This window comes from Oryctolagus cuniculus, chromosome 15, assembly GCF_051225735.1.
Source record: "Oryctolagus cuniculus isolate XC-2025 breed Fujian yellow rabbit chromosome 15, ASM5122573v1, whole genome shotgun sequence".
In the NCBI taxonomy this organism is placed as follows: domain Eukaryota; kingdom Metazoa; phylum Chordata; class Mammalia; order Lagomorpha; family Leporidae; genus Oryctolagus; species Oryctolagus cuniculus.
Genome location: NC_142881.1, coordinates 62,249,397 through 62,270,737, shown reverse-complemented (window position 1 = coordinate 62,270,737; position 21,341 = coordinate 62,249,397). Strand labels below are relative to the sequence as shown.

The 21,341-nt window shown below is 53.7% G+C and overlaps 1 long non-coding RNA gene across 1 annotated transcript; it reads left to right on the top strand.

The window, feature by feature from the left end:
- Positions 1-180: 180 nt before the first annotated feature.
- LOC149122017 (uncharacterized) lies at positions 181-21,190 on the top strand. The gene is made up of 2 exons (XR_016221681.1): positions 181-320; positions 20,927-21,190. It is a non-coding gene; the product is annotated as an uncharacterized LOC149122017 (long non-coding RNA).
- The last annotated feature ends 151 nt before the right edge of the window (positions 21,191-21,341 follow it).

The following is a 21,341-nucleotide window of genomic DNA, read 5'->3' as shown; positions in this document are numbered from 1 at the left end:
TGTGTCTCCACCACCCAAGCCGTGGGTTGGTGCCTGTCTGTCTGCGGAAGGCCTTCTTGCTCGTGGGCGACGAGAACCAACAGTCTCAGGAGAGGCCCAGGCCTGGGTGGAAGCTGGCTGAAGAAAGTTGGGGTTGATGGAGCATGTACTTTGTGGAGGTGAAGGTCCCGCCCGCCAGGTGTGGCGTCTGCATCTCTGGGTGACGTGTTTGCTGTGGGCAGAGATAAGACAACTGGCCCGTGACTGCTCCACCTCTGTGACTTGAGCTTGCGATGAGGGCTACGTGGAAGCTCTGTGGGTCAGGCTGCCTTCAGCACAAGGTTAGCCAGTAGCCAGGACTCGGGGTGGAAGGATCCTGGCTTGGGACCTGAGGGAGTGTGGGTTCTGGTGGGGGTGGTGCTCTCCCAAGCAGTCATTTGTGCAGGGAGTGGTAGGAAGCTAGAACTTGGGTTGGTGTCGGGGTGCAGCATAGCTGAAACAAGTCGGCGATGGCCCCTTTTTAGCCTTGTCTCTGGCTTCTCTGGGGCAGATGAACCATCTCGGGGTTGGAGGGGGAGGTTCCGGAGCTGGGTGGGGCTGGGGGCTGGGCTGGATGCTTGGCCTTGGGCTCTGAAATGAGGCCTGGAGGGCTGCTCCCCGCTGCTGCTTCGAACATGTGGGCAGGGTCAGAGGTAGCCAGGGTTAGACCAAGGCTTGTGGGCTCTGGGCCTGGCCACTGGAACCAAGGGCTCCCTGTGAGCAGGGTTGGGCCTTTGAAAGGCATCTGGGGGCCTCTGGGGAACAGCTTACATGGCTGGGGAGCCTGTGGTCAGGCGCCTTGAAACAATGGAGCTATTTCTGCTTCTCTTACGTCTCCAGGCCCCGTCATGAAGGCCTGGCCTTTTAACCAGCTCTGACTTGACCTGATGGCTCTGGAGGGAGCCAACAGCCCCAGGCTTGGTGCCCATGGGAGCAGTGTGAGTTGGTACACTCCTGATGGTGTCCTTGGCTGAGGCTTACTCCTTCTGGGGGAGGCTCAATTCCAGTGCCCCAAGGTCTCCCTGAGCACAGGCAGTGGGAAGATGAGCCCTTGGGTGCTGGGAATAGGGAATCGGGGCCTGACTGCCTAAAGGCCATTAGCCAGGCAGAGGAGGCACCTGTGAAGGGAGGACGCTGGCTGATGCCGGAGGAGAGGAGATGCAGGTGGCCACAGCTCTCTGAGCAGGGCTAGGGGTGCAGCAGCGAGAGTATGGGCTGCGACTGGTGAACACATTTCCTCCCTACTTCACAGAGGGACGGGCATTGGAGCCTCCCCTGGCCACAGGGAGAGACTGGGCTGTTGTGAAGGCTGGATGGGGCACCTGTCCGGGTGGGTCACGGAGGCCAGGGCAGTGGGTGGGCTGGGAGGGGCTGGAGTGAGAATGGCCCCATGCAAAGTAGCAGCTGTGGTTGAAAGGCATGGAGAGCCTCCCCAGTGCCAGTTCCCACTGGGCCACGGAGCCCCCAGGGAGAGGGCCAATGCTGGGGCTCCATCGCCAAGGCTGCCCCAACTGAGCTGCTGCCCGGTGTCGTGGCAGGGGATCTGGGTGCTTCTGTCTGGGCCGGGGACAAGCCCCCTTGGGAGCATCCTGCTGGTGAGGTGGGTCCTGGCTCTGCTGCTCCCTGGTGGTCCCCGAATGGGGTCGCCTGCCAGTGTCCTCTGCATAGTGGCTGCCTGGGAAGAGTCCATGTTGGCCCTGCTGCCCAGGGCCATCAGCCTTCCCCTCACTTCTTAGGTCTTCCTGGGGAAAAGCCGGGGCCGTGGAGCCGCCTGGTGCCGCGTTTTCTGTGCCTCTGCTGTCTCGGTTCTTGGCAAGCCTTGGGCTGTGCGCTCCACCAGCCCCGCCTCCTGGAGGCTGCTGCGCTCCTGGTTCCGGCCTGTCCGTTCTCCCTCCCAGCTGCCCTTCTCGTAGCGCCTACTTTGTCCTCTCCTCCGGGAGTCCTGTCCATCCTGATCGGTGGTAAACCTGTTTGTCTGCCAGTCTGGCAGACCTTGTTGCAGCTGCTCTGTGTTGTGTCCTGACTGTTCTCGAGCCTGACTCGATGGTGTGGATACCGTCGGAGGCCCTGGCCTCCCTGCTGCAGCCTTCTCCCCTGGGACCTGGGATCCAGTGACCTGGCCTGGCTGTGGCCTCTGGCTCACCTTGGCTTGAGCCTCTCTTCTTGGGTGCTGGCTCCTATCCAGTGGTAACAAGCTGACAGGGCTGGAGCCCAGTTCATGCAGGACTTGCTGACCAGAGGGTACAGTGGCTGGGTTCCAGGCAGACGGCTTCCTGTGGGGCTGCCCATACCATGCCTTCTCCCTTCACCAGGCAGGAGGGGCTGGGGAGGCCACCACTGACCACCTCCCAGCCCTGGGGAAAGAGGCCGAGGTGGGAGGGCCCCTTGCCGCTGACTCCCTGGAGCACTCGCTCCCTGTCTTTGCTCAGCACAGGGCTCTGTGCCTGCCCTGCCTCTATTCATGGAGATGCCTGGCCCAGAGAAGCATCCCTGCAGGAATGGACGAGCTGGGCCCTGTCCTGCCTAACAGGCGAGAAACGGGAGCAGAAGTCAACCTCCTCCAGGTCAAAGCTGCTCCCACCCCAGAGGCCGCTTGTCCAGTTTTTCCCCCTCTGTTTTGTCATCCTGGGGTCTCTAGACTTGACCCCAGCAGGGGGAGCTGACAGCTGGGATCAGCATCTTCAGAGCTGGAACCGGAACTGGCCTCCTTCTCAAAGGCCTTTAACAAGGAAAAGTGTTAGAGTGCTGGCCCTGGCCCTGGCAGTCCTGTGCATAAAGCGGATCAGGTACCCAGCCAAATGGACCACGGGTCCGCCGTGGAGTTCTGGGTCCGCGTTGCTCTCTTCTACTTTAACCACACTTCTAGGGTGCTTCTTGCCGTGCTGGCATGGCTCCATGTCAAAGCTGCTGCTCTTAGGGCACTTTTCCTGCTGGCCTCCCCCTGAGGCATGGTGCCTGGAGGAGCTGTGAGGGCGCCCCAGCCTGTTCTCGGGCTCACTGGGGGCCATGTAGAAAGACCGCCCAGTGGCAGTTGGGACTCGTAGCACAGCCAGGTCCAAGCATTTCACGGGGGACTTGAGCACTCACAGACAGCTTCTTGGGCAGGACACCCGCGGTCTGCCGTCAGACCTGTTGACCTGCTGTGGTCCCCTCTGCCCCTGGGTGTCGGGTCGCTCTGGTGACCTTACAGATGCAGCTCCGCAGCCTGAACCAGGGACCACTGTGCCGAGACCAGGGTTTCTTTGCCCTTGCTTACGTGACCAAGATGATTCCTTTGGATCCAAACTTCTTCGTGTGAACGTTGCTGCTTCCAGGTGGCCTGGGGTGACCTGCCTCCTGCCTGAACGCCCTCTGTACCCAGTGCGTATCTGCAGGTGGCACTGGCAGCTTTTTTCACACTTGACATAACTATTGACACTGAAGTTTCTTTGCAAATCCATCTTCATGCGGACGCAAAACTGAAACATAAGGTCTAGAGGACATTGATCTTAGTGGTTTCCTCTGAAACCCGCCCAGAGTCGGGAGCCCTGCTCTGAGCTGAGCATTGCTACAGATTCGGTACCCAAATAGCTAGTGTGTCCCAAACTATGGATGAACAGATTAACATTGATATAACTTTATACCTACTCTTCTATGTGGACTCAGTTATATAATAACCTTCATGGAAAACCATTATTAGCCAGTTAAGTTTCCATGGAAATACAACATGATTGACATGGTTCAAAGAGGTAATGTGTCTGCTCCCAGCATCTCTGGCGTCCGGGGTGTTCTTGGCCAACGTCTGCAGACAGTCTGAGTAGACTGGCACAGCCTGCTCCCTGCATCTCGCTTCCCCAGTACAACTGCCACCCCCAAGTCCCTGAGGAGACAGGGTGACCTCTCCCTTCCATGGGACGTCTCTCTGTCACCCTCTCGTAGGAGGGGGAGACCTGAAGTCTGACTCTCAGTGGGGGTTTCAGACAGGGTGTCTTTGTGCTCTGGGACGGGAGGGCTCAGAAGAGGACGAGCTGGCTGCGCGCGGGGCTGAGACAAGGGAGCTGGCACAGCCTGCGGCTCCACCGGTTACTGCCTGATCTTCTGAAGACCATTCTGAGGGACTGGCCTGGAACACGGCTGGGAGGTGGTGACGGCCTGGGCAGGCTGCAGGGAAGCTGTCTGGCGGCTGCAGGTCCGTGCTGGGCTCCGGAGCTGGTGAACTCTGGTGCGTGAAGTGACCCTTTCCTTCCTAGCCCTGTTGCAGTTGGCAGCTCCTGCAGAGTCTGGAGAGCCTCAAGCTTGGGGGCCTGAGTGGCCTTCTGTAGGTTTTGGAAGGGGCTCAGCCTTGGTCTCTGTGCTGGATTCTGTGAGGAAGATGGGGGGATCGGGGCAGATCTCTAGCCTGGAGTGCTGTTGAGTTTGCAATGTGGACCCATTCTCGGAGCCTCAGACTGTATCTGAAGACGGGACTTGGGCCTCATGTCTGGACGCCTGCTCTAGGTCATGTGCTTTGGAGGGCTTCTTGGAAACTTGAAGCAGACGGGTCAGGCCTGCGATCTGCTTCACAGTGAAGGTCAGTCCTGGCCATGTTGCTTCACTGTGGCCGGAGTAGTGTCGGGGATATCCACTTCTGGCTAAAACTCAGGAATTCGCCCAGTTTGTGTGTTCTGATGAGAAGTGAGGAGCTACTGGGTCCCACGGCAGACTTCTGGATTGGTGGCTGACTTGTGAGGTCCGCATCCGAGGCTGTTCTACTGCCTGTGTGGGCAGGCGTAGGTCGCCTTAGTCCCACGACTTGGTCACGTCCTTCCAGCCTGCTACTTTCTCTCGGTGTTTCCTAGGAAGTTTCTGGAGGTGACCTTCCCTGGCAGCTCTTCTCGCCTTTGTCTCACTTCCTTTGTCTTCCCAAATGGTCCTGGGCTTGTGGGATTTCTGGAGATTGTGTGGCTCCAGGTTCTCCTTATTTGAGCCCAAGCACTGCAGAGTCCTAGCTCTATCCCAGCCCATCATGGGGCACGTCCTGCTTCTTGCCATGTGACCATAGGCCCCTCAGTCCTTGCACTTCACCCTGGGATTCTCCACCTTCTTGTGGTCAGGTCAGCTGGTCCCCTCTACCTTCTCAGGTCCTAAGCCTTAAGGATTCCGTGGGACTGAAGCAGTAGGTGGTGACCTGTTGCCACGTGTCCACTTGGGAGCTTTGGAGCTCTGTCCTTCTCAGATTGGTATTTCTTGAGTCACGTAGTCCTGCACCCCAGCTGTGTTCCTACCTTTCCGGAGGTACTCAGGTGGGTGGATGCTGCACAAGCAACACTAGAAGGGATGCTCCCAGGTCAACTCGCTGGCAGCTTCTGAGTGTGTCTGCTCTAACTTCTCTTGCCCCCAGTTCCTGCTCTGCGTTGGAAGGAAGTCGCCTGAGGTGTGAGGGAGGCTGTCTCTGACCGGGGCATCGCTGAGTCTCTACCCCGAGGATGAGGGATCGGAAGGTAGCTGGCCTGTCCCCGCGCAGGGTGCAGTGAAGCTCATGCTGTTGGGGATGGCTTAGCGCTGGGAAGCTGAGCTGAGCAGGGTCTGCTTTCTCTCCTGGGTGAGACTATTAGCCTGGAAGCAGTCTCCCACTGAAGCCAGGCCTGGAGATGCCACAGGGCCAGCTCTGTCACATCTGGAGGGGACAGGAAGGTCGCCCGTCTGCCCTTCTCACTGTTTAACTTGGCCCTGAGGAACAGGGAGGGTGGAGCAGAAACCTGACAGCCCCGGGGGACTCGGTCTTGACGAGGGGGTAGCGGCAGTGCCAGTGCTGGACTGACCAGGTCTTGCTGTCATGTTCCTGTCCTCCCTTGAGGGGACAGGTTTAGATACTCCTGGCTGTGACAAAGGTGGGAGAGGGAGATCTGGATCTAGAAGCCTCTGCTCGGACAGGAACAGTGCTTGGTGGCATGGGTGTCTCTGCGTGCCCCCCCACCCCAGGGTGGGGCTGACTGTATAAGGCCCGGAAGGAGTCCTACACCAGGCCCCTCTGGCTCGGGTCCTATTTGTGACCTGCTTCCTTTGTATTGCCACCCTCGACACTCGGCAAAAGTCGCTCTTGAATTTCTTGGTAAAATGGCTCTTCTAACTTCCAGTGGTACTAGAACTTGTCTTGAACTGCTGATCTTTCCAGAATTTCTCACCCGAATTCCTAGCTTTCAAAGTCAGAGGTGGGGTCTGAGATGCTGCATTACCGAGGAGGGCTGACTCCTGGAGGTAGATTCTGGGGCAGGGAACCTGGCTAAGGTTCCAGCAGCTCAGACTCTTGGCGTTGTTCCTGGCGAGCCTTGACTGTGGTCCTTCTTGCTTTGACAAGGGGCTGAGAAGCAGTATGAAGGGCCTCTGGGACGGGTCTGGACAGGCCAGGCTGGAGGTCTCATCCAGGCAGAAGGTCCCAGGGTAACTTGAACAGTGACTTTGCAGGGGGGTGGCTGAGCTGTCCCTATTCACCATAGCACAGGAGGAAGCCTCAATGAGTGGGGCCAAGGCCGGCAGCACCTCCGGGCCGGGGGGTCTAGCACAGGTGGTGCACAGCTCCTTTTTCATCCAGGAACACATGGGATTCTTAAATTTTTTATTTGACAGAGTTAGAAAGGTCTTCTATACGTTGGTTCACCCCCCAAATGGCAGCTACAGCTGGCACTGCACCAATCCGAAGCCAGGAGCCAGGTGCTTCTCCTGGTCTCCCATGCGGGTGCAGGGCCCAAGCTCTTGGGCCATCCTCCACTGGCCTCCCGGGCCACAGCAGAGAGCTGGCCTGGAAGAGGGGCAACCGGGACTAGAACCCGGCGCCCATATGGGATGCCGATGCCGCAGATGGAGGATTAACCAAGTGAGCCATGGCGCTGCCCCGACACATGGGATTGTAAGCCTGTGTTGGAGGGAAGAGACGAACTCTGAACACTGCCTGCGGTTGGGAAGTTGAGCCTGCACGTCAGAAGTTCTTGGGTTTTCTTTTCCTGTTGTAGTCTGGGAATTCTCCACTGACCTAACCTCAGGTCTCCTGTGCCTTCGCTTGGCAGTGTCCAGTGTGATCAAAAGCAGTCTGTTTCTGAGTTCTGGCAGGTCCCTCTGGTCCCTCTGTAGTTTCTGAATCTGCTTGTTGCTCTTCTGTTGCCTGTTGCCTTGCTCCACAGTAGGCTGCAACCCACCAGCTTTCTAGAAAGCCCAAGACCTGCCCGTGGAGGCTAATCATGAGTAGGAAAGCTTCTGGTTTGGATGGAGTCCATCTCCTCAGCTCCCTTTATTCAGAGGACCTGGCGCTCCCTGCTCATCTGTCTTCCTGAGCTGAGGGAGGCACTGAGCACAGTGACCTCAAACTAACTCTGGGTGCTCAGTGACATGAGCCACACCAAAAGCAGCCAACTTGACACCGCGAGCTCTGGATTCAGTTTGAGATTCTTGGGTGGAGGAGCCAAGTGACATGGTCTAGGTTAGCTGAGCTATTTCATCAAATCTTGTCTTTCAAACAATGTACAGCCATCATGAGAACTTGAGTACCGCACAGGTGACAGCAGACGGCATGTAGTTCTGGAAAGCTGGGTCTGGGTCCACAGAGGTTGGGTTCTGAACTTGGAGGAAATGAGGCTTACTGGGGGTTAGCGTAGGGAGCCCCAGATAAGCTTCCTGTTGGCCACAGGTTACCTCCACAACATGACCTAAGGCTTCCTGTGCCCTTGATGCCTTGGAGCAGCCTGGAAGTCCCACCCCAACATGGTATGCCTGTGGAATGTTAGAAGCTCGTGTCTTAAGGGGTATGTGTGTGTCCGTCCCTGTGCAGGGATGAGTGTGTGTGTGTGGGGGGGGGGGGTATGTGTGTCCATCTGTGTCCTGGGATGAGTGAGGTATGTCTGTCCCTGTGCTGGGGTGAGTGCAGGGTGTGTGTATATGTGTGTCCATCCATCCCTGTGCTGGAATGAGTTCTTTATACCAATGGTGCAGCTGCTGATGCTCTGTGGGGCTGAGCTAGGTCATGGCTGGGTTCTAACCCATCTGTTACAGCTTGAGCTCCCTAAGAGGCTGATCTGGAGATGGAGACCAGGCCACCGTAGGTTCAGGAGAACGTGCTGTTGTGACTAGTGCCTGCTGAAGGAAAGGAAGGGGTGCAGGACCAGGCAGAGCAGCCCAGCAGGGATACAGCCTCGGCTACTCCTCTGGGACTCCCTGAAACTGGGCAACTCTTCAGAGCTCCTGCAGCTTGGCAAGAGGGTTGGGTCTTCACACACGGCAGTGTAGACTGACTTCTGATGACAAGTGAGGTGACTATTCCAACGAGGCAGTTCCCCGAGGAGGCTGGTTCCTGAAGCATCTGGGAGCCTCTTGGGGTCCACTGCACTCCTTGGTCTTACCCTTGTTATAATGGATCCAAGACTGGACAACAGCTCCCTGGGGTGCAGCAAGACTACTTGTATTCTGATACCATTCTGATTGCTCTTGACAACTGTCCCTTTTGCCCATCCCCGAGTGCCGTGCCTTGCTGTGTTCACCCTGGGGAGCTGTCACTGTGCTCTGTGCAGGGCCTTTTGCTGTTTCCTCTGAACACTTCCGAGGCTTGGCCACTCTGCTGTAGGTCGGGCAACTGCTTCCAGGGTTGTGAGCCACTCGATAGAGGTAATGAACTGGACCTGTGGGTGCTGTGAGGCGCTGAGGTCCTCTGGCTCTTCAGCTCTTGGGCTGCCTGACATGGAACTTGGAGCATAATTATGTCTGAGGTCACGAAGTACTAAAACTGCTTTAAGCCGAAAGTGTTCCTACGTAGCATCTCCTTCAGAACAGACTCCAAATTGGAGACGCAAGATCACTGTATGAACCTGTAGTTCCCGTTAGCAAAACCTTGTATACCCTGTCGGTCACTTGCCTTTTCCCCCCTACTGCATTCCCTGTTGATGAATTCCATGTTCTGCTGGCATTCTTAGGCTTCCCATGTTTTCTAGATATTTCCTTCTGTCTTTCGCGTTTCTTCTACTCCCAATATGACAAATAGGGAGAAAGCATAAATTCTTTGTTCCTTGGGCTCATGCTTCTATATTTTTTGGTATTAATGAGGAATTTAGCATCAAGATCATTGTTGCATTCTTAGATATTTTTTAAGAGGACTACAGATCCTGAAGCCCTAATTCTGTCAAGAACAAAAGCAAATGAGCAGAAGCAAACAGGGGAGCCAGAGCCTTGGGAGGACGGGGCCTCCACTGGGCAGTGGGTCCCCACCCCCACTCCTGGCGGGAACCTGGGATGGAGCCTTTATCATTCTTGTTCTTCCTGCCTTTTGGCATTTCTCAAATGTCTACTGTGAAACAGATGGGCTTTTGATGCCAGCAATTCTTGGGTAAAATAAGTCATTAAACGAGGCTTCCGCCCCTGACCAGTGAGTGCAGTGCTTCCTCCCGCCGCTCTGCTCTGGTTTGGCTGCTGGTGGGCCCCATTCCTGCTCTGCCAGCTAAGAGTATCAAAGGTGTACCTCATGTGTCCTCTGGAAATACAGCTCCCATTGCAGCAGGTGGCAGGAGGGCTCCCTGGAGGCCAGGGACCTCGCGGGATGGATGCCTCCTGGATTCCTAGAGGCCAAGAAGTCACTTGAATGGTAGTTCGAGTGTGCTGCGTAGGCTCTCGGCTCCGTGCAGCTGAGGAATGGAGAAAGCTTGGAATACTGTCGGAGTTCTAAGAGTTCTCGCTATCTCAGATCTTTATGGGATCACTTTGTTCCTGGATGAGTGCAACTTTCTTGGTGAGGATCTCCTGGATACGCCGTGTTACTCTTCTGAGGAGATATATATGCCAAGTCTACAGAACTCATTTTCATGATATTTGAGTACTTTGGAAGTAACACTTGTGACTTGTTGCTACTTTTTGACATCTACACACTTGTGTGGCATCTAGCTTCAAGAAGCTGAAGTTCTAATTCTAGAACCTGTGTTCATATTCTTCCTATGCTTTGGGCACTAATTTGGCATACTACATCCAAACACTAAGATAGAAATATCAGACGAGCAGATGAGAATCGATCCAGTCTGACACAACTACACACAGAAATGTATGAGGAATTGACTCATGGACTACATAAGTGAGCAAGTCTCGAGACTCACAGGGCGAGTAAGCAAACTGGGGTCACAAGCAAGCTGACGGATTAGTCCTAGTCAAATGCCTAAGCAGGACAGCGGGTGGCCTGGTTCCTAAGGCCTGGAACTGCTGAGGCTTCAGGTCAAGTCAAGGCAAGACCAAAGTCAGTGTCCCAGATCAAAAACGGGAAGGCAAGTCTCCTGGAAGGCTGGCCTCCTTGTTCTAGCTGGGCCTTTTCCAGCCCGTTGAGACCCTAACTACACTAAAGGGCGTGACCTACTTCATGCTGTCTTCCAGTGTTTCACTGTTTCATGAGTTCTCTATTCTCCAGTCCGTGGAAATGTGGGTTCAACTTACTTGAAAGGTCATCACTGGGCTCTCTGCTTGCAGGTTCTCCTGGGCTTTAAGAGTGTACTGGTATCTTAGTGCTACAGATGACAGACTTTCATATTTCTAAGTATGGTAAGTAGGACTAAAGTTGGAGGCGTGCTCTACCTACAGTGGGGAATTAAAAATCGGTCTTCAAAAAGCCTGCTTTTTGGGATTATAATCCCAATATATGCTCAGACCTAAAAACAAGGGCTTCTTCCACAATCAAGAGTTCCCTCAGCTTCAGGGCTATCTTGCGGTAGTAACTCCCCTGCCTGTCTTTGTTCACATGCTTTAATCTTAAAACCTGATGGCCGAATCTTCCTTTGGGAGACGTGTGCTTAGAAGCCACAAGCAGGCACTTTAGTACTAAAAGGCACTGAATTGAGTAAGCATGTTGACGTTAGGGCTCATCTCCAGCCTGACCTGGCTGTTGCCCAGTTTCTAGTTTCCTCAGTGAAATTAAAAGTCGAGCACTTGGATTTATATCTGAAGACATGACTTGATATACATCAAGGATCTCTCCTGTGGTTGGGTGAGATCTTGGACTACTCCTGTTTAGGGGTGAAAACTGGATAATACAAAGTGAAAATGCATTAACAGGCAGGAAGCTCTATGTCCCCCCACTCCTTAAGATGGAAGGTCAGGGCTGGCGCCGCGGCTCGCCAGGCTAATCCTCCACCTGTGGCGCCGGCACACCGGGTTCTAGTCCCGGTTAGGGCGCCGGATTCTGTCCTGGTTGCCCCTCTTCCAGGCCAGCTCTCTGCTGTGGCCAGGGAGTGCAGTGGAGGATGGCCCAAGTGCTTGGGCCCTGTACCCGTGTGGGAGACCAGGAGGAGGCACCTGGCTGGAATACACTAAAACAGATGGAATATAGACAACTCACTTCAACACTTTGGCAATAGGGTAGGAGACACGAGCTTTCTAGGGATGCTGTCAGGTGAGACTTGCTCTTGACAAGCACTGGTGGGGCAGGAGAGCCAGTAGAAGTATCCTCAGATCCCAAAGGAAAGCAGTCCCCACTGTAAAGGACTGACACAGGTGGATGACCCACCTTCTATGGGGTGAACGTTATCTTGGCAGAAGGTATAGATGGCAGGTTGGCTTGTGGGCTTGTAATGTGAAGCTCAGCTGTTACCCTGGAGAACAAAGTTGCCTAAGAATGAAAGGACGTAGAGGCTCAATGTTCCCTCGCTTTGGCCTCAGATGCCAGCTGGGTGCTGATGGGTGGAAATGAGGAAGACGGGCTGGATCCTAACGCAGCTCAACCCAGGAATGTTGATCCCCCCATACATCCCAGAGGCATGGGTATCCCTTCAAACGCGTCATTCCGCCTAGCCCTTTGCTCGACTTGCTCACAGCAGGAAGGGAAAATGGGAGCTTGCTGTTCTAGATACCCAGAGATAAGAGTGCTTAAGAAAGCCTTACTTTAGCCTGGCCGTTTTTGACTCCAGACTTAAGGATTGTACGAGTCTTCTGCTGAAGGAAGGATGAGCCCTGGTCTCCCGGCTTTGTTTTAGGAAGATCCTGTTTAAGGGAACTTAGAATTTAAGAGGGATGTCTAACTGGCTCGTGTCCCAGCCTCCTATGAGCAGAGGGCTGGATAGTGCTGCTTCTAGAGAATTGTATCTTAGTATTTCTTGAACAGCACTTATAACCAAACCAAGCTGAGTGACTGAGTTCATGTCCTGTCAGTTGTACTACAGTTCCGATTACGTGAACGAGCATACAAGGGAGTTCCGCCTCGCCATGGTAGCTTATGTCTGAATCCATGTTTCCTTCCTTGCAATTCTTTGAAGTAAGGCTATTTGTGCCTTAGAATTCTTCAGCGTTCTGCCAACTGCATCTCGATGGTGTACTTTAGTGCATTTCTCATGTTTCTTACAAATCTGCAGTTGGTTTCGATAGAACAGATTCAAGCTACTTGGCGAGACCACCTCGTAGGTGGCTGAGTTTATACTTGCCTGCTGTTGGCTGCTGAGGTTGATGGCCACTGGTGTTGCCTTGTTCCGTTAACATTAGGGATGACAACTTGTCCGAGCTAGTTACAGAATGCTCCCAAGCTTTTTTTTAATAAAGACGAATACTTGATTCTTCAGTTCTTGGGCCATAACTTGGCCTAACAAAACGATCTTGGCTTTTACTTAGTGTTCCCACCTGCTATCATTATCTCCATGGTGGCCAGGTCCACACACAGTGTGGTGTCTGGAGATGACGGTCTTGTGAACACTGTAGGTGTTCAAAGCAGACGCGAAGAATGTCAAGAGCTGATGTAGACTTGCAGAGCAGGTGAATCGCTGTTGGTCTGTATGGGTCAAAGTTTCCTGGGAGTATAAGTCTTGACCTTTTGAGAACAGATTGAAGCCTCAAAAGGATGTTCTTGCCTTAAAAGGGGAGGGGTGGCAATAGCAACTTCTGGGAAACCAGTGAGTAATACAGCTGAGGAAGAACAGGGCAGTTTCCTGAAGCGGCAGGGACAGCAGACCCGGACTCCTGAAGTCACTTGCTTTGGCTGCCGGCTTTGCCTACTTTCCAGCTTGTCTCAAGCCCGGTTGTGATCACATGCTGAGTCCTGGCCAGTTAGACAAAACCTGAGATGCTTATTGTAGATGAGCCTGGTCCACAACTCTGCTGCAATCTTGTCTTGGCAAAATTCCCACAAAGACTGAGCACTAAAATGAGGGCCCAGTGACGACACGGGGCAGGGGCCCCAACAGCTACACGGAGGTCTATCCAGGGTCCATTGGCACAAAAGCAGCAACGTGCCTGAGAAACCCCTCGGGCACTGAGGATGAGGCCTAAGACAGCTGGTGTTCTGACCAGGAGCGACTTCCATCACATTACACCTGCGATATGGCTCACTTTCCTTCCAGGTCCTCTAACTTCTTCGGTTAGCCCATCGCTATAGTCTCCAACACTATTAAAATTAACCTAGATTTATTAAAGCCTTCTACCCGCTGACTCAAAGGGGAAGCCAAGATCTGATCTGTCCACATTGAGTGGGTTTAGTGAAATTGTGGGGGAAGGGTCTACTGTTTGCATCGGAGTTGTCTGAGAAGCTTTGGACGACACCAGCTTGGATGTTACAGGACGGTGACTTGGGCATATGCATATGTCTGTCCCAACTTCCCTCTGAAAATTCAATAGGGTAGAGACTGCAGACCCCAGCAGTGAGGACAGCTCCTGCAGTGGTACATTCTATGGAGGAAAACTAAAAGGAAGCTCTTGTCCTATCAGCTCGTGAAACGGTTTGCCGGAGATGTCCCAGCTTAAGAGCTGAGTCTGCCCCTACTTCAGGGGGAGAGTGGAGGCCCATGTGACCCATTAGAATAACATCCTCTGCTTGGCCCCCTTACCCCAGCTTAAGTGGGCACTCCTAGGGTGCTTGAGGTCCAGATCTTGGAGCCTACCATTCGGTCTACCTGTGATGGCAGGCAGGAGACCCTCGGGACTGGTTCTTCATCCCGTGCTTGAGCCTGGGAAACACCCTGTTTTATTTCTTGCCTGGCGAGTTAGAGACAGAGGTCCTCCCTCTGTTGGCTCACTCCTCTAATGACCGCCACGGCTGGCGCTGCTCCAGTCCGAAGCCTGGAGCCGGGTACTTCCTCCCGGTCTCCCATGCAGGTGCAGGGACCCAAGCACCTGGGCCATTCTCCGCTGCCCTCCCGGGCCACAGCAGAGAGCTGCACTAGAAGAGGGGCAACCGGGACTAGCACCCGGTGCCCCAACCAGGACTAGAACCCGGGGTGCCGGTGCCGCAGGCGGAGGATCAGCCAAGTGAGCCATGGCACCAGCCTGACACCCTATTCTTACTGCAATGTTTTGTCTTCGGGGAAACCCTGAGTGCATCCAAGGACATCTCGTGCCTGTAGAGGGCACAGGAAATCGGGCAGGTGATGAGAATGTGCTCTTCCCGTGACTCATCAGGCTAGTCCAGCAGGAAGCCACAGGTGAATGCTAACATCCCCTCTGGAGGGCCGGAGCTGCCAGGGAAAGTGTAAATGTTCATCTGAAGTTAAAATTCAACGGGCAACTCCTATTCTCCCCATTGAGGCTGCAACTCCAGCAGGGAGACCTCCAAGATGTTGACCACCAGTGCAGCGACTTCTGTATGGGAACTCGCCAGCATCGGACATAAGGCTGCCTGGCTGCTTGTATCTGCCGTGCCCCTGCCCGTGAGGGTGACATGGCCTTCTGGACAGAAGTGGGCAATGTACTAGCTCCACTGATGTAACTTTTAGCTTGCCTGATCGAAGAGATGTGTCTGCGAATCCTTCCCATCCTTCTGTAGGTCCTGGCAGGTACCCATTGTAGTACTAGAACTTGTGATGTGGGTGTCTGGCTGGGACTGCTGGCATGAGCCTATGGGCCATTCCAGGGTACAAGTGTGTGCTGGGGACAGGGGGTGCTGGTGTCTAGAATCGGGCAGCCTCTGAATCGTGTCTGAGGTCAGAGCTCTCGTCTCGCTGTTCTCTGCTCTGAAGCTGACAGCTGGCACTAAGCCAGCGCTACCTTCAGGTTCTGCTGTCACAGGCTTGGGGTTGCTACCAGCAAATGTGACCAGCTGATGAGAACATGGAGTGGTTCAGTCCTGTCTCCATCTTGGAATGTTAAGATGTATGGGACTCGTCAGCATTTGAGGCTCATGGTATGGACAGCAGTGGCTCGTGTCTACTGAGTAGCCTACAGTTCATATAGCTGGTCCAGTGTTGGCAGAGTTCTAGCTTTAAGTGCTTCCCCCCCAAATGCTGGGGACTACGTGAGCCACACACACGTGCTTGTCTGTTGTTAACTGGCAGTGGCCCCGAGAGGAGTCAAGGCTTTCCTGACAGCTTGAGGGAGTGAGGCCAAGGGGAGGCCAGTGCGGGACCTCTGTCTGGCTCCCGTGTCCTTGCTGGACCCAGAGCCCCGTCTGAAATGACTGGGGGGCTGGCTGCCTTCCCGTGGTAGGGCAGGTACCTGCTTGCCCCTTGGCACTCTGCTCTGCTCACTGGTTATAGGGCCTCATTGGCTGGGTTTTTCAGTCCTCCATTCCCGATTGTCCTCTCCCAACGGGAACAATCGTTCCTGATTGTCCTACAGCCCAGCCTGGGGTTGGGCTGTGGACTGCTGAGGACAGGTGCTGGGGGCGGAGGTTCAGTCTCATTCTAACAAGTGTTTTTATGCGACTGGGATGTTTGAGCTTCATTCAGCATGTGTTTCAAGGACAGATGTCTCCACATGGAGACAGGATCGGACCCCTGGTACCTGGCACCTGGAGGAAAGTGAGTTGACCTGCCATCTATACAGGGGCTGGTATTTGTGCTGGAGACCCTGACCTGGAAGGCATTCTGGCCAGGTGAGACAGGCCCTTCTCCTGACATCTGCCTGGATCGTGGTCAGTCCTGTCAATCCTTAGTTGCATGTGCTTGGTAAGGCAATGTCCTTCAGCGCTCCCTGAACAGAGCCATCGGACAAGAGCCTTCCCTTCCCACTGACCTCTGCTCCCTCCTGGGCAGCCAAAGGTCTGCTTGGGACAAGCTCTGTTCCCCTTTGCTGGGGTCCTAAGGGCCCCTGAGGTGGTCAGTAGGATGTTCTGATGCCCTGGCTGGGCTACGGGCTATCCCTCTGGGTGCTATGGTGACAAACCCTGGGTAGAACATGTAACCTTGCACGTGTATTTGGGTACATAGGTTGTTATGTGGAAATACCTGCTCTACACGGCTGCCTTTGTCGAAGGACATCCTATTTCAGTTCTGCCTTTGCCCTCCTCTCACAGTAGAGCTTTAGTCTTCCCTGTGGCTGTGAAATCGCCACACAGGTGGAGGCCTCGGGTTCACAGGCCACCGGCTTCCCTCAGGAGTGCAGGTTCTGTGCCCCAGTGCTGACTACTTAGTGGGAACCTCCTCTATTTCATGTTCACTTATCCTGGGTCACCTTTTGCTGGCCTTGTCCCCGTCCTCCCTGGATCTCACAGTGGGGCTTATTGCCTGGGTATGGATTAGGCCTTGGACCCCATCTCTGTTCTGCTCCTCCCAGGAACCTACCAGTTGCCTTCTGAATATGTATCCTTCTAAGGCTACCTGCTACCTTCCTCTGTCAGTGGAGTGTCCCCAAGCTGTCCTTAGAAAGCTTGTGGAAGAAAGCAACGTAGCTGTTAGCACGTTGCTATGCTTCTAGATTCAAGGCATGTACTTGGATATGCTTAGGGTTGTCTTAAATTGGATAGGATTGCCAGGTGGTATGTCCACTGACAGGAAGCAAATCCCAGCTTGATTACACTGGAGTCTTGGTGGTACAATTGATCTTGTTACCTATGGTGCCATCCCTGCTCACTTAGAAGAATGTGGGCAGCTGGGTAGCTACAGCCTCCGTGGTAGGTGATGCTGCGATTTGGCGCAGGGTGGCTGAGGCCAGTGGCCATTTGGTATGTCAGTACAGGAAGCCAGACTTGAGTCTGATCTGGCCTGGGGCCTCCACTGATATTTCTGGTCCTTGGGATGTCGTTACAAGCCATGTTGGGTTCTTGCTGTGGCTCATGGTTAGATCGGAGGCTACCCAGCACCTGACTGCTCTAGCAGTGTTGCTGATCACGCCTTGGTTCCAAGGTCTGATCCTCTGGTCTATGGCCAGCTATTCCCCCCTCCTTCCTGGGACACCGATTCTCAACCAGGCCCCAGAACTGAGGTGGCAGCTACCATAGCAGAGTCAAGGCCGTCCTGAGCTTGCTATGCCTGGGGTCCAGTACCTTTCTTCCAGTGAGGTCTGGCCTGACAGCTCTTGACCTCTGGGCATGAGGTTTTGATAGCCGGTTGTGTTTTGTCGTACACTTACGATAGGCAAGACCATCAGTCTTGGGAGCCTGGTATTGGCGGGATGCCCAGCCCTTCCACATCCGGGTGTTAGAATGAGGCCTGGATCGTGGAGGCCGAAAGTCCAGTGTGAAGGCCCTTGGTGGCCCCTGGACCCTTCCAGCTTGGAGGACCCCCTATAAATAGGCTGGGTTCTCAGTCTCTGACTTGGTCCTCGTGGCTTCTCTCTCGACGGTTGTCCAGGGTTAGGCAACTTCGGAAGCTGCTGAAGTCTCCCTCCTCGTGTGGGAGCCGCAGTTGCCTTCCTGAGACCAGCTGCCGTCACGGAGACCTTGTTTTAAGACTGAGTAGGTTTAAGTCTTACTGAAAGAGTTCAATAAGTACATCGAAGGAGAACTATGAAATTTTCTTGGGTTATCGGTCTGCTCTGAAGGTCCTTATTCTTTACCTTTATGATTACACAATGCCTTTGAACAAAAGCAGACTGTTAGTGCCTCCTGGTGCTAGAGAACCTTCCTGCTCTTACGCCAGCTCAGAAGTAAAACAGATGAAGATGGCATTGCACAAACACCACACCTTACGTATTCAGGTAATTGCTTTTCTTAAAAGCTGTTTTGTAAAGGTATACAAGCTCATGAGAAGCCAGTTAAATATTCCAAAGTCACTTCTTAGGTTGACACAGAACTACATACGTTTACAGGGTATGATGTTCGGATGTGTATATATACACTGTCCAATCAGTATCGGGTTGTTGGTACATGTCACCTAGTAACCATTGCTTCATGGTAAACACTCAAAATTCCAACCTAAGATGTCCTACATGGTAGCCACTCAGGATGTTTCCCTCCTACCTAACTGTAGCCTTGCACCTCTTCACTAATCTCCCCCTAACCCCTCCCCCCCATCCCCACCCCTCAGCCTCTGGCAACCCTGCTTCTACTGCCTACTTCTGAGGCTAGCTTCTTTAGACTACACGTGAGGTCTGGCAGTGTCTGTCTGCCTTACTTCACCTAATGTCCTGCAGGTTCATCCATGCTACGGCAAATGACAGGACTCCATTCTCCGAGTAGTATTTCATTATCTGTATACATGTACACCATTTTCTTTATCCATTCTTCCATTAATGGACTCCTAGGTTGACTTCATATCTTGGCTACTGTGAATAGTGGCTGTAATAAACATGGGAGTGCAGATAATTCTTCCCCACAATGGTTTCATTTTCTGTGGATATTTACCTGGTAACAGGACTGCTGGATCACACAATAGTTACTTGCACTCTGCTCAGAACCCTCATACCGTTTTCCATAATGGTTGCATTAACTTGCATTCCCACCATCAGTGGGCGAGCTCCCCTCTTCTCACATCCTTGCCACATTGTGTAACTCCTCTAAAGACTATTTACTTGAAGGAGTAACAGAAAGGAGAGATGGAGAAGTAGATCTTCCCTCTGCTAGTTCATTCCCCAAATGGCTGCAATGGCCAGGGGTGGGCCAGGCTGGAGCCAGGAGCCTAGAATCCAGGCTCCATCCCGGTCTCACATGAGTAGCAGGGGCCCAAGCACTTGTGCCATTAACCGGCTGTACCACAGTGCCAGTCCCATTCAGTCTTAATAGGCATTCTAATGGGGTAGGGCTTTGACTTACAAGGGAGGGCTTGTCGCCAATTGTCAGGGAAATGTACCTGTCGGCTGTTTGTGGGTTACCTCTTGATCTATCGAGGTTCTTTGGCCTTTTTCTTTGACAGGCAGAGTGGACAGTGAGACAGAGGAAGGTCTTCCTTTTTCTGTTGGTTCACCCTGCAGTGGCCGGTGCACCGCGCTGATCTGAAGCCAGGCCTTCTTAAAATTGAGTTACTTTGCTTTTGAGTCATTTGAATGCCTTATACCCTAGGTATTAAACCCTAGTTCAAGAACAGTTTACTGTCTCTCATTCTGTAGGTTGTCTGTTTACCATGTGGGAGTTCTTGATATAATCCCATTTGTCTACTTTTGCTCTTGTGGCCTGTGCTTTTGGGATCTTGCCCAAAATAATCGCTATCAAGAGCAATGTTGCAGAGCGTCTCCCCTCTGCCCTCCCAGAGGGTGAGCACTCCCAGTCTGAAAACCCCACATGCCCTAAAAGCTGACGCCTCCTGAGCACTGACTTGTGACACCATCAGGAAATCCTATACGTTACCCTGTGCGCTGGCCATGGTAAAGATGCAGACTCGCTAGAAATACTGTAAAACTACCTTACCTTCCAGCTATGTGTCTAAGTCACATAAGAAGCACAGATGAACTGAACGTTTAAAATGGAGTCCCATCTCCAAGATATCGCATGTAGGCTGAGCACGCAAGTGTTTACCCTTCCTCCAGGGAGTCCCATCTCGGGTCCTGACAAGACTTCATTGACCTTTGACTAGATGCGTTAAAGATCCATGGCCCTGCTTAAGTTAGAGTAGGCTTCTGGCCATCTGGTCTGCTAGAAGTGACTGACTGGGGTTCAGGTCTGCCTTCTTTCTCGGGCCTGGGAGTCTGGCCGGTGCCTTGGCTGAGGGGAGTCGGCAGAGACAGAGCTTGTTTGTGGTTGTGGTCATCTTTCTGCAAAAGCATGACAAGGCTGTTCTTCTGGGGCCACTTGTTAGAGCCACCTGTCTCCTGGCTGGGGGCCAGAAGACTAAGGTGAGGGTGTCACAGGGCTGCTTCGGCTGAGGGTGGGAGGGGGTGTCCTTGCCCTGCCTCTGGTCTGCTGACTCTGACCATCCTCAGCTATAGATGCTTCACCCCTGCTGCCTCCATCTTCACATGGCACTCCCCAGGGGGGTCTGTGTTCACCTCTGCCTTCCTTACAAGGAGGCGTGTCACACTGGGATAGTCTCCCATAATGACGTCACTTTAACTTGATGGCCTCTGCAAATGCCTCTCTGTAAAGTCAAGTCCTGAGGTATCCCATGTTGGGACTTTGGGGGACAAGCTTTGGAGGGATGTGAAAAGCTGCAACACTTTGGCACACTTGCAGCCCAAAGCTCCACTGAGTCTAGCCTACAGCTGAGCTGGCGGATGCAGCAGGCGCCTGGGTTTGGGACTGCTACGGGGAAGGCAGTGGGCTCGGCTGAGCTCTGGTCTGCCGGGAGTGATTGCTGGGCTTGGCCTTCCTGGCTTGGGTGGCAGGGCCACCTCTGGGCATCCCTTGCAGAGCTGAGTTCTACCTGGATGCAGAACCTGGTGGCCTGAGCTGGGCTCAAATCTTGTCACAGTAGGTGGCTCAGACCTCTCCAGTTGGGCTGCCAGCAAGGAGACTGAGGTAGGGTCCATTGCCCCAAATTCAAAGCTACAGTAGCCAGTGTCGGCCAGGCCTCCTTGAAGGGTGGGGACTTCTCGAGGGAAGAGCTGGAGATAAACTTGGCCGTCGCTCTTGTCTCAACTGAGGCAGGGCTGCGAGACGCACTAGGAAAAGGGGGCTGTGTCGGGATTCTGGGACTGAATTGCTTTAACTTACAAAGAAGCTTGGATCTTCTGTAACCCTGTTCTGTCCAAGGGCCAGAAAGAGCTGGAACTGGACACCGGGTTTAAAGGCGCTGGGAAGTGTGGTTCCTAGCCAAAAACAAGACTCCCTTTGCCTGCCCCGGGGCACCTAGGCAGCTAGATGGCCAAACACAAGCTGGACTCTACACGCCATCCCTGACCTCAGGGCTGGGTCTGTTCCTTTCCACAGGCTGGCCCCTTGCACAAGGTGGTGGAGGGAAGGACAGGACTCTAACCCAGCTTGAGGAACAACGTATTTCTGGGGTCTATTCCTTCCCCCAAACCGGGACAGGAAGGCTGAAGAAGCATGCTCTGCAGGCTGAGCTGAAGTTCCTGCGTTCCTGTTGACCCTCTGTCCTCCTAAGAGCAGACATGGGATTCCATCATGATGGCGTGAGGCTGGGCACCTGACTCACAGGGGCCAGTTGTGTACCACTCTAATAAAGCATCACAGGGCACAAAACTTGTCCCTTCCCTCTCGGGTCACTACCCTGCCCCTCTGCCCATAATGACCCTTGGGGACGTGCCCCTGTGGTATGGTAGCCCCGAGTCTTCAGAAGCCCTGACCCCTGTTCTCCCCACCCCCACCCCACTGCCATTCCCTC